This window comes from Labeo rohita, chromosome 25 (genome assembly GCF_022985175.1).
Source record: "Labeo rohita strain BAU-BD-2019 chromosome 25, IGBB_LRoh.1.0, whole genome shotgun sequence".
Taxonomy (NCBI): domain Eukaryota; kingdom Metazoa; phylum Chordata; class Actinopteri; order Cypriniformes; family Cyprinidae; genus Labeo; species Labeo rohita.
The window spans coordinates 21,078,773-21,093,852 of NC_066893.1; positions in this window are offsets into that span (position 1 = coordinate 21,078,773).

Here is a 15,080-nt window from a genome sequence, read left to right on the forward strand (position 1 = left end):
TAATAATAAACGTCTTGATTTCCAGTAAAACATAAAACATAAATTATTTGCTTAATAGTTATTTAATCAAATGAAAATATGAACAAAATATAACGTTGCTATTATAACAAAAGGCTTTTGACTTGACAGAATGAAAAGGATGCTTTTGAAATATACCAACATAACTTAAATACAATAATAATATATTTTTTATATAAAACACAAAATAAGCATCCTAATTTGATATTAAAAATAGGATAAAACTGAAATAATTTTTAATAAATTCAAATCTGATCTACCGCAAAAATGTATTAATTAATTGATTAATATAAAGTTTTTTTTATTCCTAGCACAAACATTCTTTTTAAATTGTACTGAAATCACTACAAGTAAATAAATACATATATTTGTATATTTTAAAAATTATATTACAAAAGAAAAAAAACACCATAATATGCATAATTGATATTAAAAATAAGACTGCATTAAAAATCTGCATTAATCTGCATCTTGTCTTGTTTGGCAGTAAAAACATATACACTTAAAACACAATAAATTATTTGCTTTAGTTCTATAATCAATAAATGAAAATATGAACAAGATCTAACAAGTTGCAAAAATCACTAAAATAAAATAATAATTTTTTATACAAAACATTAAAAATAAACATCCTAATATGCATCCCATATGATATTAAAAATAGGATAAAACTATTTTTAATAAATTCAAATCTGATAACCTATACTAAAAAATAATTAATTAATGAATTAATTAATTAATTAAATAAATAAATATTAAAAAAGGTTTTGATTTCCAGTATAATATGGTAAATTATATGACGATAAATGAATTGCTTTATATTTCTATAGAATTAAGAAATTAAAATATGCACAATACCGTATGAGTTAGTATGATAATACAAGTTTTTGACTTAAAAAGATGTAATTTCAAAAAGATGAAAGATCATCTTTTAAAAGATGATGCTTTTAAAAAATTACTGAAATCACTAAAATTAAATAAAATATATTTGTATAATATTACTGAAATTATACTATATTACATAAGATGTAAAAAAAAACCCCACCAAAATATGCATAATGTATATTAAAAATAAGAAGAAACCTAAAATGTTAATTAATTCAAATCAGATCAACCAACTATGCTGCAAAATAAATAAATACAAATAAACAAACAAATAAAAAACATTAAAATATGCATAATATATATTAAAAAATAAGAAACCTAAAATGTTAATAAATTCAAATCAGATCAACCAACTATACTGCAAAATAAATGAATAAAAACAAACAAATAAAAAACACCAAAATATGCATAATGTATATTAAAAACAGGAAGAAACCTAAAAATTTTAATAAATTCAAATCAAATCAAGCAACTATACTGCAAAATAAATAAATAAAAATAAACAAAAAAATAAATAAAAACATTTATTTATCTGCATCTTGTCTTGTTTTTCAGTAAAACAAATATACTTAAAATATGATAATAATCTATAATCAATAAATGAAAATATGAACAAGATCTAACAAGTTGCTATTATAATAAAAGGCTTTTGACTTGATAGGATGAAAATGATGCTTTTAAAATACACTGAAAACCACGATAATAAAATAAAAACATATTTTTATAATATTTTAATATTATATAAAACATAAAAGAAATACCCTAATATGTATAACCGACAAAACTTAGATTTTTAATAAATTCAAATCTGTTCAACCAACTATACTACAAATATATAAATAAATAAATAAATATATATATATATATATATATATATATATATATATTATTTACTTATTCTACATTTTGTCTCGATTTTCAATAAAAACATCCTTAAAACAAATTTTTTTGGCTTGTAGTTCTGTAATCAATAAATGAGAATCTGAACAAGATGTTACAAGTTACTATGATAGTACAAGGCTTTTGACTTGAAAGGATGTAGTTAATATAATTGCATGCAGGCCTATTAATATCCTGCTTAACATACTTCATGTTGAATTTTTAAGCATGTACACTTGAGTCTTTTTTTTTTTTTTTTTTTTTTTCTGGGGCTGTATCTGATGACATCTACTCGCTTTACAATCCTCTTCAGAAACTTCTAGAAGTGCATAATTGCAGCCGGGTGGTGATTATAGAGAGAGAATGTGTAGGTAAATTGCTTAACTGAGCTGATAAGAGGAACAAAGGCGATGCGTTTGGAGCTTTATTACCCTGCGCAATAATTCACTCCTGTGATTAGCTGCAGAATGAAGCCCGAGCCTCGTCTTTCTTTTAAACAACAGAAGGCAAGACAGTTTTCCGTACATACATGCATATTAAAAGGAGCTGCCAGCTATGATTACACTGGTGATGTGCTGCTTTCAGAAGGGTTCGAAAATACCAATGTTTTTTGGAAACTTTGTTATTAAATTATTAATAATATTGAAGAATAATTAATATTTTAAAATATGAAGTCTGGAGAGTTTGGTTCTCGAGAGCAAATTAGATGGTTTCACATAAAATGTTACACAGGTGTTTTTCGGCAATGTTGCATTCTGTGGATAAAGATTTGTTGCTTGGGAAAAATAAAATAAAATAAAATAAAATAAAACAATGTTAAAATGTTTTAAAAATACCATTAAAAATACATAATACTTTACAAAATAATTAAAACAAACAAACAAATAAATAAACATTAAATTATAAGATGTGTTTCTTGGCAAATATAAAAACAATAAAATAAAATAAAAAAAAATAAAATATAATGAAATAAAATAAAATAACGTTATAAAACTAAACTAAAATATACTAAAAATAAAATGAAAATAATACCATTAAAAAATAGCAATTAAATTACAAAAATAATACAATTAAATAAAAACAATAAAATATGTAAAAATTAATATTAAAAATACAAACTAAAAATAAAATAAAATAAAATAAAATAAAATAAAATTAATACCATTAAAAATACTAATTCAATTACAGAAATAATAAAATGAAATTTAAAAAATTAAATTTGTAAAAATTAATATTAAAAATACGAACTAAAAATAAAATAAAGTAAAGAATACCATCACAAATGTACATATTACTTTTAATAAAATAAAAACAAATAAGGTTACAACAAACAAAGACGACAAAGACGATAATAAAATAAAATAAAATAAAATAAAATAAAATAAAATAAAATAAAATAAAATAAAATAAAATAAAATAAAACAAAACATGAAATTATAAGATGTGGGAGAGTAAAATAAAATAAAATGTTTCTTGGTCAAAATAAAATAAAATAAATTGGCAATGTCTCTCACTAGTTCTGATGTCCATAAATGATATAAAGGTCTATTTAACATTATATAAATGCATATAATGACAATTTCTGTGGCGCCTAAAGTAGATTAGACCTCACAGATTTGCTTGTAACACGATTAAAGCAGGATGGATGCAATCGGATTTCTGTCTGTCTAACAAAGACACATTTCTTTGGCTGGGTGCAAATGCGACGAGCAGACATCATATATTAACCAGATATTATGAGGAAATGAGGAAATAAGGACTGAGGAGTGCAAACGAGGTTTCAAGGGCCTTTGGGATCATACAGTTTCAAAGGGGAATTGTGAAGTGTCTACACATGGCATATATATATATATATATATATATATATATATATATATATATGTGTGTGTGTGTAAAATAAAAATAAAAATGTAAAATAAATAGAAATACAAACTAAAAAAAAAAAATAAAAAGAACACCATTAAAACAATGTTAAGGTTAAAATAGACAAACAAACATGAAATAATAAGATGTGTTTTTTGGCAAAATAAAATAAAATTAAATTAAATTACATTAAAGTATAACATATAAGTTGTGTTTCTTGGCTAAAACCAAATAAAATAATGTTAAAAAAACTGAACTAAAATATACATAAAATAACAGGAAAGTAATACCATTAAAAATTTACAAAATTAACTACAAAAATAAATAAATAAAATTAAACTGTTAAAAATAATATTAAAAAACACAAACTAAAAATAAATTTAAATTACAAACACCATTACAAATTTTCATATTACTTTACAAAAATAACTAAATAAAATAAAAGCAAATAAGGTTAAAACAAACAAACAAACAAACATTAAATAAAAGGATGTGTTTACTGGCAAACATAAGGAAAAAAATACCATTAAAAATAAAATAAAATAAATTAAATAATTTTTAGGCAGCACACCAGGATTATTTTAAGATACTATAATTTTTTTATAGTATCTCAAAATAATCTTAATTTTTTTATCAATATTTTAAATTAGTTTTATTAGCATATTTTCTGTTAGTTATTTAATATATATATATATATATATATATATATATATATATATATATATATATATATTAAGAATATATATATATATATATATATATATATATATAATTCTTAAAATATGTATATATAGTTTTATGTTTAATACCATTAAAAAATTAAAGAATTAAATTAAAATTAAATAAAATAAAGTTTAATACCAATAAAAAAATACTAATTACAAAAATAATAAAATTAAATAAAAATAATAAAATATGTAAAAATTAATATTAAAAACACAAACTAAAAATAAAATAAAATAAAATAAAATAAAATAAAATAAAATAAAGAATACCATCACAAATGTTCATATTACTTTACAAAAAAAAAAAAAAAAAAAGTAAAATAAAAACAAATAAGATTAAAACAAACAGACTATAAATAAAATAATAAAAAAATAATAAAATACAATAATAACAAAAAAAAAACATGAAATTGTAAGATGTGAAAGTAAAATAAAATGTTTCTTGGTCAAAACAAAACAACATAAAATAAATTGTCAATGGATTATTTTGAGATACTTTTTTTTATTAATATTTAAAATTAGCATATTTCTTTTTTAGAAATTAGCATATATTTTCTGTCTGTTATTTAAAATACATATAATTCTTAAAATATGTCTATATAGTTTTATGCCTTCATAGTTTTATTTTAGTTTATGTCTGTAAATCAAATTAAACTAAATAAAAATGAGAAATGTTGGGTGTATATACATATACAGTATATATTTCATACAAGTTAATATTAAAAATGGTTTTAGTTTTATATAAAAACCGTGCAACAGACTGAGAATTCAATGAGCAAAAATCAAGAACGGTTTGGAAAAAAATAAATTGCCCAGTTTAGGTAGAAAATGTGTTTGTCAATGAAATAACGCAGTGCTAAAAACATCCATTATCTCTCTGAACATCTAGTTTCTTCTTTTTCTTTTGATTTTAGACAAAAACGTGACCTTTTCATGATTCTCGCCCATATGTAGGTCATCTCTGCGGTGGTCTATGAACACACTATTTTTAGCTGGAATAACATATGGCACAGAACATAGAGAGCTACTAATGGATAAATGATTATCTCCAGTCCTACAAGTCTGCAAAAAAAATAAACACCAAAAAAACAAACCCATTAAGCAGGCAAGTAATGCTTCCAGAAGAATCGAGAGAAATATCGCTCTGATAAAAACAAAACTAAAGCGAGTCGGTAGTTTCTCTAAAAACCTGGTTCAGCTTGATTGCTTGTATTGTTTCCAGTGACGTTCGGCCCACTACGCTCTTTCACTGAATAAATTAAGATCTACCATATCAAATAAGAAATACATGACGATAAACATGCCACATTTACATTCAGATGCATTTGCCTCTGAGCCGGTTCGCCCGGTTCCAGCACCGACGAGCGCTTCTCATTGTCTCACTGCACGTTTGTGGGGAACGGCATGCCAATTCGTCAATCAACTCCATTGCGACCGGCCGCTTCAGATTTGATTGTTTTGAGTGTTTTAATGCATCTGTCCAGGCAAATGGTGAAGAGAGAGTGACAAAACAGATTTGTGTAAATAAAGATGGAGAGTAAACGGACGTGGCAATCTTGAAATTGGGCCAGTTGCGACAGACACCAATCTTTCCTCCAGGATGGCAGCCGGGCACATCCAAAGCCTGCTTCTTATTTCCATTTCCACGCTCCTAAAATCCTGTCAGCTCCCTCACACACGCAGACAGCCCTCGCATTTCACACCGAATTTCCGTCCCGGTCTCTGGAAGCGCTCGCTCGCTTCGCGCTGAGGGGGAGAGAGAGGGAGAAAGAGAGCTTATCTAATCCATATTCACTGACAGAGAATTGAAAACCTAGACATAATGAGTAAACACAGATTTTGCAAATGTCTGCAGAGGAGATGTGAACGCTGATGAATGTTTGTGGCCCTCTGTGATGCATTGGGCCTGCAAACATGAAAATGTGATGTCTCGCCCACCATTACCTCAACAAATCGCACGCCCGGAGTCCTCCGCCGTGATTCATTTCACCTTTAAGAAGAACACAGTTCGTGCACATGTTCTGACACGTTCAGCTGCGCCGCTCATGCGGGCCACGCGTGTTTGAGTCCGGCTAGAGCATATAAATGCCTCCTATGGTTGCTATTTAATGAAATGAAAACTTAGACAAGTGTAGTCTGATTTATGAACAAAACACTCTAATGAACAGGTTCTTTTTAGTTTGTTTTCGGTCAAAAGCCATAGAGTGATCACCAGTTCTTTTAAGTGAATCAAAGTCTATTGTGTGATCAGTGTAGTCTGATTCACATACTAATGACTCTTCCAAAACAAAATGTATTTTCAGTGAATCAAAAACATAATCAAAAACAAAAACATTCCAAAAAAACTATGGATTGGTTCTTTTTTTTTTTTTTGCAGTCTGATTCATATACAAATGACTTCCAAAACATGTATTTTTAGTGAATCAGATACATACAGGGTGATCAGTGTAGTCTGATTCATGAACCAAAAATAAAAAAAAAAAGATGATGAATCAGTTCTTTTCAGTGAATCAAAATCTATTAAGTGATCAGTGTAGTCTAATACGAGAACAAAACACTCTTAGGAATCAGTTCTTTTTAGTGAATCAAAACCTATATTGTGATCAGTGTAGTCTGATTCATGAACAATACACTCTTATGAACCAGTTCTTTTTAGTGAGATCACTGTAGTCTGATTCATGTACAAATGACTCTTCCTAAACATGTTTTTTTTTTTTTTTTTAGTGAACCAAAAACATGATCAGTGTAATCTGATTCATGACAAAAACAAACAAACAAACAAAAACTTATCAATCATTTCAGTGAATCAAAATCTATATTGTGATCAGTGTAGTCTGATTCATGATCAATACACTCTTATGAACCAGTTCTTTTTAGTGAGATCACTGTAGTCTGATTCATGTACAAATTACTCTTCCTAAACATGTTTTTTTTTTTTTTTAGTGAACCAAAAACATGATCAGTGTAATCTGATTCATGACAAAAACAAACAAACAAACAAAAACGTATCAATCATTACAGTGAATCAAAATCTATAGTGTGATCAGTGTAGTCTGATTCACGTACAAATAACTCTCCCACAACATGTATTTTTAGTGAATCAAAAACATGGCCAATTTAGTTCAATTCATGACAAAAACAAACAAACAAACACAAATCTATTAATCAGTTCTTTTCAGTGAAGCAAAACTCTATAGAGTGATCAGTGTAGTCTGATTCACAAACAAAACACTCTTATGAACCGGTTCTTTTTAGTGAATCAAAACGTAGTCTGATTCACAAACAAAACACTCTTATGAACCAGTTCTTTTTAGTGAATCGAAACCTATAATATGATCAGTGAAGTCTGAATTGTGAACAAAATACTCTTATGAACCGGTTCTTTTTAGTGAATCAAAACCTATATTGTGAACAGTGTAGTCTGATTCATGGACAAAACACTCTTATGAACCACTTCTTTTTAGTGAATCAAAATCTACAGTGCGATCACTGTAGTCTGATTCACGTACATATGACTCTTCCAAAACATGTATTTTTAGTGAATCAAAAACATGATCAGTGTAGTCCGATTCATGACAAAAACAAACAAACAAACAAAAAACCTATGAATCAGTTCTTTTCAGTGAATCAAAATCTAAAGTGTGATCAGTGTAGTCTGATATATGAACAAAACACTCTTATGAACCGGTTCTTTTTAGTGAATCAAAACCTATATTGTAATCAGTGTAGTCTGATTCATGGACAAAAAAACTCTAATGAACTGGTTCTTTTTAGTGAATTAAAATCTTGGAGTGATCACTGGTTCTTTTAAGTGAATCAAAATCTATAATATGATCAGTGTAGTCCGAATTGTGAACAAAACACTCTTACAAACTGGTTCTTTTCGGTGAATCAAAATCTATGGTGTTATCAGTGTAGTCTGATTCATGAACAAAACACTCTTATGAACCAGTTCTTTTTAGTTAATTAAAATCTATAGAGTGATCACTGGTTCTTTTATGTGAATCAAAATCTACTGCATAATCAGTGTAGTCTGAATTATGTACAAAACACTCTTCCAAAACATGTATTTTTAATAAATCAAAAACATACAGGGTGATCAGTGAATCCCCATACAAGACGACAAAAACAAAAAACAACAACAACAACAACAAAAAACTATGAATCAGTTATTTTTAGTGAATCAAAATCTTTAGGTGATCAGTGTGGTCTGATTCGTGAACAAAACACTCTTATGACCGGTTCTTTTTAGTGAATCAAAATCTATTGTTTGATCTGTAGTCTGATTCATGTACAAATGACTCTTCCAAAACATATTTTTAATAAATCAAAAACATACAGGGTGACCAGTGAATCCCCATACAAGACGACAAAAACAAAAAACAACAACAACAACAACAACAACAACAAAAAACTATGAATCAGTTATTTTTAGTGAATCAAAATCTTTAGGTGATCAGTGTGGTCTGATTCTTGAACAAATGACTCTTCCAAAACATGTATTTTTAGTGAATCAAAAACATACAGGGTGACCAGTGTATTCCGATACATGACGAAAAAAAAAATCGGTTCTTTTTAGTGAATCAAAATTTATAGTGATCAGTGTAGTCTGATTCATGAACAAAGCACTCTTATGAACCGGTTCTTTTTAGTGAATCAAAATCTATGGTGTGATCAGTGAACCGGTTCTTTTGCAGTCTTCTTTTAAAAATCAATGAAGTCTGATTCATGAACAAAACAATTCTTAATTACAAACAAAACACTCATATGAACCGACTCTTTTTAGTGAATCAAGACCTATAATATGATCAGTGTAGTCTGATTCATGAACAAAACACTCTTATGAACCGGTTCTTTTAAGTGAATCAAAATCTATAGTGTGATCAGTGCAGTGCAAATGACTCTTCCAAAACATGTATTTTTAGTGAATCAAAAACATACAGGGTAACCAGTATAGTCCAATTCACGAAAAAAAGAAAGAGAAAAAAAAAAGACAATGAATCGCTTCTTTTCGGTAAACAACCCAATGAAAAATGTAATGTCTTAATGTAATCTAAAACCATATAGTGTATAATCCAATAATAATAATAAAAAGACTCATATGAGCTGATTCTTTTAAGTGAATCAAATACATACATAAAAGCTAGTTTAGTCAGTTTACTGAGTATATACAGTGGGTACGGAAAGTATTCAGACCCCCTTAAATTTTTCACTCTTTGTTATATTGCAGCCATTTGCTAAAATCATTTAAGTCCATTTTTTTTTCCTCATTAATGTACACACAGCACCCCATATTGACAGAAAAACACAGAATTGTTGACATTTTTGCAGATTTATTAAAAAAGAAAAACTGAAATATCACATGGTCCTAAGTATTCAGACCCTTTGCTGTGACACTCATATATTTAACTCAGGTGCTGTCCATTTCTTCTGATCATCCTTGAGATGGTTCTACACCTTCATTTGAGTCCAGCTGTGTTTGATTATACTGATTGGACTTGATTAGGAAAGCCACACACCTGTCTATATAAGATCTTACAGCTCACAGTGCAAAATGAGAATCATGAGGTCAAAGGAACTGCTTGAAGAGCTCAGAGACAGAATTGTTGCAAGGCACAGATCTGGCCAAGGTTACAAAAAAATTTCTGCTGCACTTAAGGTTCCTAAGAGCACAGTGGCCTCCATAATCCTTAAATGGAAGATGTTTGGGACGACCAGAACCCTTCCTAGAGCTGGCCGTCAGGCCAAAATGAGCTATCGGGGGAGAAGAGCCTTGGTGAGAGAGGTAAAGAAGAACCCAAAGATCACTCAGGCTGAGCTCCAGAGATGCAGTCGGGAGATGGGAGAAAGTTGTAGAAAGTCAACCATCACTGCAGCCCTCCACCAGTCGGGGCTTTATGGCAGAGTGGCCCGACGGAAGCCTTCTTTAAAGAAGTCAAGCTCATCAAGGCTGCATTTATTTGATTTAAAATATAGAAAAAAAAACAGTAATATTGCAAAATGTTTTTACAATATAAAATAATGTTTTTTATTTTAACATTCTTTAAAATAGAATTTATTCCTGTGATGAAAAGCTGAATTTTTATCAGCTGTTACTCCAGTCTTAAGTGTCACATGATCCTTCAGAAATCATTCTAATATGCGGATTTATTATTAGAATGATCAATGTTGGATAATATCAACAGTTGTGCTGCCAAATATTTTTTGGAACCTGTGATTTATTTATTTTTTTTTTTTCAGGATTCTTTCATGAATAACAAGTTTAAAAAGTACAGTGTTTATTCAAAATATAAATATTTTATAACAATGTAAAATATTTATCATTAACTTTTAATAAACTTTTAATTATTAACTTAATACATCCTTGGTGAATAAAAGTATTAATTTCTTAAAAAAAAAAAAAAAAAAAAAAAAAAAAAAAAAAGAAACAATAAAAATGTACTGACCCCAAACGTTTGAACGGTAGTGTATATATATATATATATATATATATATATATATATATATTCAGTTTAACCAGTTTAGTTTGATTTACACACAGGCAAAAAAAAAAAAAAAAAAAAAAAAAGTCCAATTTACAAACAAGTAAATCTCTCTTATGGACCGTCATGACAATTGTAGCCTGTTTCTGGCTTTGAGCTTATGGCTTATGAGCCAGTTCTTTTAATAAATAATTTAAAAAATTTAAAAAATGAGTACGTGGTTTAAGTCCAGTATAATTTATAGTTAATATAAATACGGTAAAGGAAAAAAAAAATTGTGAATCAGAACTAGTCGTTTTCATCAAAAAGTGTTATGAAGTAGTCATGTGCATACAACATGGATTTATGAAAGTGTAGCACTTAGGGTTATTTGGACAAACTCCTAACCCTAACTATGAGCAATAGCATTAATGCTACTTGCCTGACCAAAAAAGCACAACATGCTACGAGAGCTGTCCAAACCACGGCCTTTTGATTGTGGGAAACACAGACTAGCTTTTGACTGCCGGATACATGGACTCGCTTTCCTCTGGAGGCCGGAACGAGATGGATGAGAGGGCCAGTCGCACGGCATAGATCCAGGCCAGAAGGTGTTAATCCACTAGGGGATGATGAGGGCCCTGAGCCTGGCCTGAGTGGCATCTGACAGCCCCCTCTCTCAGCTGCGTCGAGTGCCTTGTTTTCACACATTCTGAAATACACATCGCGCTCAGGAGTAAATGAGATTCTGCCATCTGAGAAATTACAACTGCACAGGCCGTCCAAGAGCTCCGGCAAGAGGTAGTCACGACAGAGCTTACAATCAATATTTTTTTTTTCCGCAAAACCACACACTCCAACAACGAGCAGAGAGAGAGAGAAAGAGACTGGAGAAAATGAGGCCGAATGGCTAGTTTCATTTCTGGCACTTGGGTTTGACACTCCAGAGAGAGAGACGTTACATCCAAAGAAGAAAAAAAAAAAACATAAACAGCGCCCAGTGTATACGGCCGAAGACCCATGAATTATAGAGAGATTCGAGTGAACACCCCATTGAATTTCAAAAAAACTAGAGGGAATAACACGGCTGTATCTACACTGGGATGATATGCTTGACAACAAGCAAATCCAAGATTTGGAAAAATGAAAGCTGAAATGTATGAGTCCCTGTAGCTTTGCTACTAAAATCCCTCTGTTCGTTCACAATACACTCTCCTGAGCCAGTTCCTGCCTCAAAAACAAACAGCATTGGATAGTCTCTGTCCAGAACGTGAGGTTTTTATACAACATTGAATTTTGTTACATTTTTACCTCAGAGCTCACTGAAGGAGCAAAGCATTAAAAACAACTTAGGCTCATTGGAAAATGTGCTTCTGTGCTTCTATCTGCTGCAAAATTACAAAATAACCACTTGTCAAAAGTTTCAAAAAATTGTGATTTTTAGTTTTTGAAAGAAGTTTCTTAAGCGTATTACAATGATTTTTGAAGGATTCAGTTTGGCATCACATAAATTAATTAATAAGTTAAATTGTAAGAATATTTCATGATATTTCATTGATGTTTCTGATCAAATAAATGCAGCATTTGTGAGAACAAGAGCTTTCTTTCACAAACTTTATTACAAAAGTTTGACCTACTGTATAGGCTACCTATATATAGGTGCAGATTCCAGTTGAAATGACCATTAATGGCAGTTTTTTCCACATATAAACTTATTTTTACATAGTTCAATGCACATTACTCTATAGTTATGACCTCAAAACATATCTGAATGGCTTTTCTGGCTATACTTTCTCAGTAACTCATCTGGTGCAGTATTGCACATTTGTTGCGAACGCTAGAGTACCATGAAACACAATTTTATAAAAGCTCAAATGGCATGACTACTTCAGCAAATGTGCTTTTGTTAACTATGGAAGCCCGTTTCCACCACTGAATAAAAAAATAAAAATAAAAAGGTAATTGCGACTTTTAATTTCACAAATCCGTGATACAAACTCACAATTCTGACTTTTTTTTTCTCAGAATTGAGATATAAGCTTGCAATTGCGAGTTATAAAGTTATAAATTCTATGAAAATCTCAATTCTGAGAAATAAACTTTGCAAGAAACTTTTGCAATTGCGAGTTTATATCTGACAAGTCAGAAGACAGTTTTTATCTCACAATTCAGATTTTTTTCCCCACAATTGTGAGTTTATATCACGCAATTTTGAGAAAAGTCAGAATAATGAGTTCATATCTCACAATTCAAACTCGCAATTGCAAGTTTATGTAACGCAATTCTGAGAAAAAAAAGAATTGCGAGTTCATATTGCAATTCTGACTTTATAACTCAAAATTGAGTTTATACCTCTTAATTCTGAGTTCATATCTCACAATTCTGACTTCATAACCTGCAATTGTGAGTTTATATCACGCAATTCTGAGAAAAAAGTCAAAATTGTGACTATATCGCAATTCAGACTTTATAACTCAAAATCGCAAGTTTGTATCATGCAATTTTGAGAAAAAAGTCAGAATTGTGAGTTTATATCTCGAAATTGAGTTTATATCTAGTAATTCTGACTTTATAACCATTTGTCTCGCAATTCTGAGAAATAGCTCAGAATTATGAGTTCATATCTTGCAATTCAGGCTTTATAACTTACAATACATATATATATATATATATATATATATTCTGAGAAACAATATAAACAGCATTTGCCTTTCTGAATTGCATTTCTGATTTTTTCAAGAAAAGTCGAAGGGAGTTTTGTATCTGACGTTTGTATCATACAACTATCTAAATCACAATCTTATGTTTATATCAAGCAATTATGAGAAAAAAAGTCAGAATTATAAGTTCATATCTCGCAATTCAGACTTTATAACTCACAATTGTGAGGTTTTATCTCACAATTCTGAGAAAAAAAAAAGAATTGCAAATTCATATCGCAATTCTGAATTTATAACTCCAAATTGTGAGTTTATACCTTGTGAATCTGAATTTATAACTCGCAACTGTGAGTATATATCTCACAATTCTGAGGAAAACATAGTCAGAATATCAAGTTTGAATCATGCAATTTTGATAAAAAGTCAGAATTGTGAGACAAACAGTCACAATAACCATATTTTAATTTTTATTCAGTGGCGGAAACGGGTTAGTAGGTTTAGAGTAAAGTTTGTATAGGTGTTACGCTATTTTCAAAAGCAAAAGAGCATCAACAATTCATTTCTGAATACAACCAACCGTCAAATTAAACCCCGCCAGAAATCGCCTTCGTCTGTTTTGGAATAAAACTGAAATGTGCTTCTAGCAAGACTCGTTGGACATTTCACATTGCGAAAGAAGCAGCATAGAATAATTTGCAGAAATGTCACCACAGGCACGATGCATTTCCTTCTCATCTCCCTTATTTTATTACTTTAGCTTTTAATAAACACTTATTAGTGAAAATTAGACTAGTTCAGCAGGAGACATTTTACTAACTGACTGCACAAAGCCAACTGCCAAGCAGCTGGCTTGTAAAGTTTAAAGTTTGATAAATTAATAACCAGTTTCTGTTGTATAAATCACCTAAATTGAAGTCATATTCATTAAAGATTTATGTAGCTGTCTCATGATTATTTTGAAAAGGCTTTTCAATGAGAATAAAATAATTTATGTGATTAATCCTGGCATTAATTTTTCTTCAATACAAAACTAAAAAAAGATCTGCACACAGGTCTAGGTCATTGCTAAATACATCAAATGTTTTATCAAACAGCATTCAAATCCTAAAATACTCATCAAATCACATTTTCTTTGATGGTGATACAAAGCTGATAGCATTAAACACCACATCATTTTGTTACTAATTCTGAGTTAATTAACAGCTTCTACAGTCATTCAGAAAAGTTAAAATAATCCACTACAGTAGCATCATTCCAGATTGGGCAAGAGAGCATAGAGAGAGGAAAAAAAACAAAAACACTGTCTGACTTCATATAATCGCGGAAAAGATAAAAGAGCAACAGATCTGAAGCAGCTAGCGCTTGTGCTAAAGGCGAAAAGCTTTGATCACTTCATTGTAAGCAAAACGACAATAACTTCTTGTGTCCTTTTTACAATTGTGTTAGTAATATGCAAGAAGTATGTGGTGTTGCGCAGTCACATTTTGTTGTTGTTCGAGACTGTGGCAGCCTCAAGCATTGGTGTTGACGCAAGTTTAGCGTGGAAGCTAATTCTGTTTAACAGCGAATGGAAAGATCTGTAGGTCTCT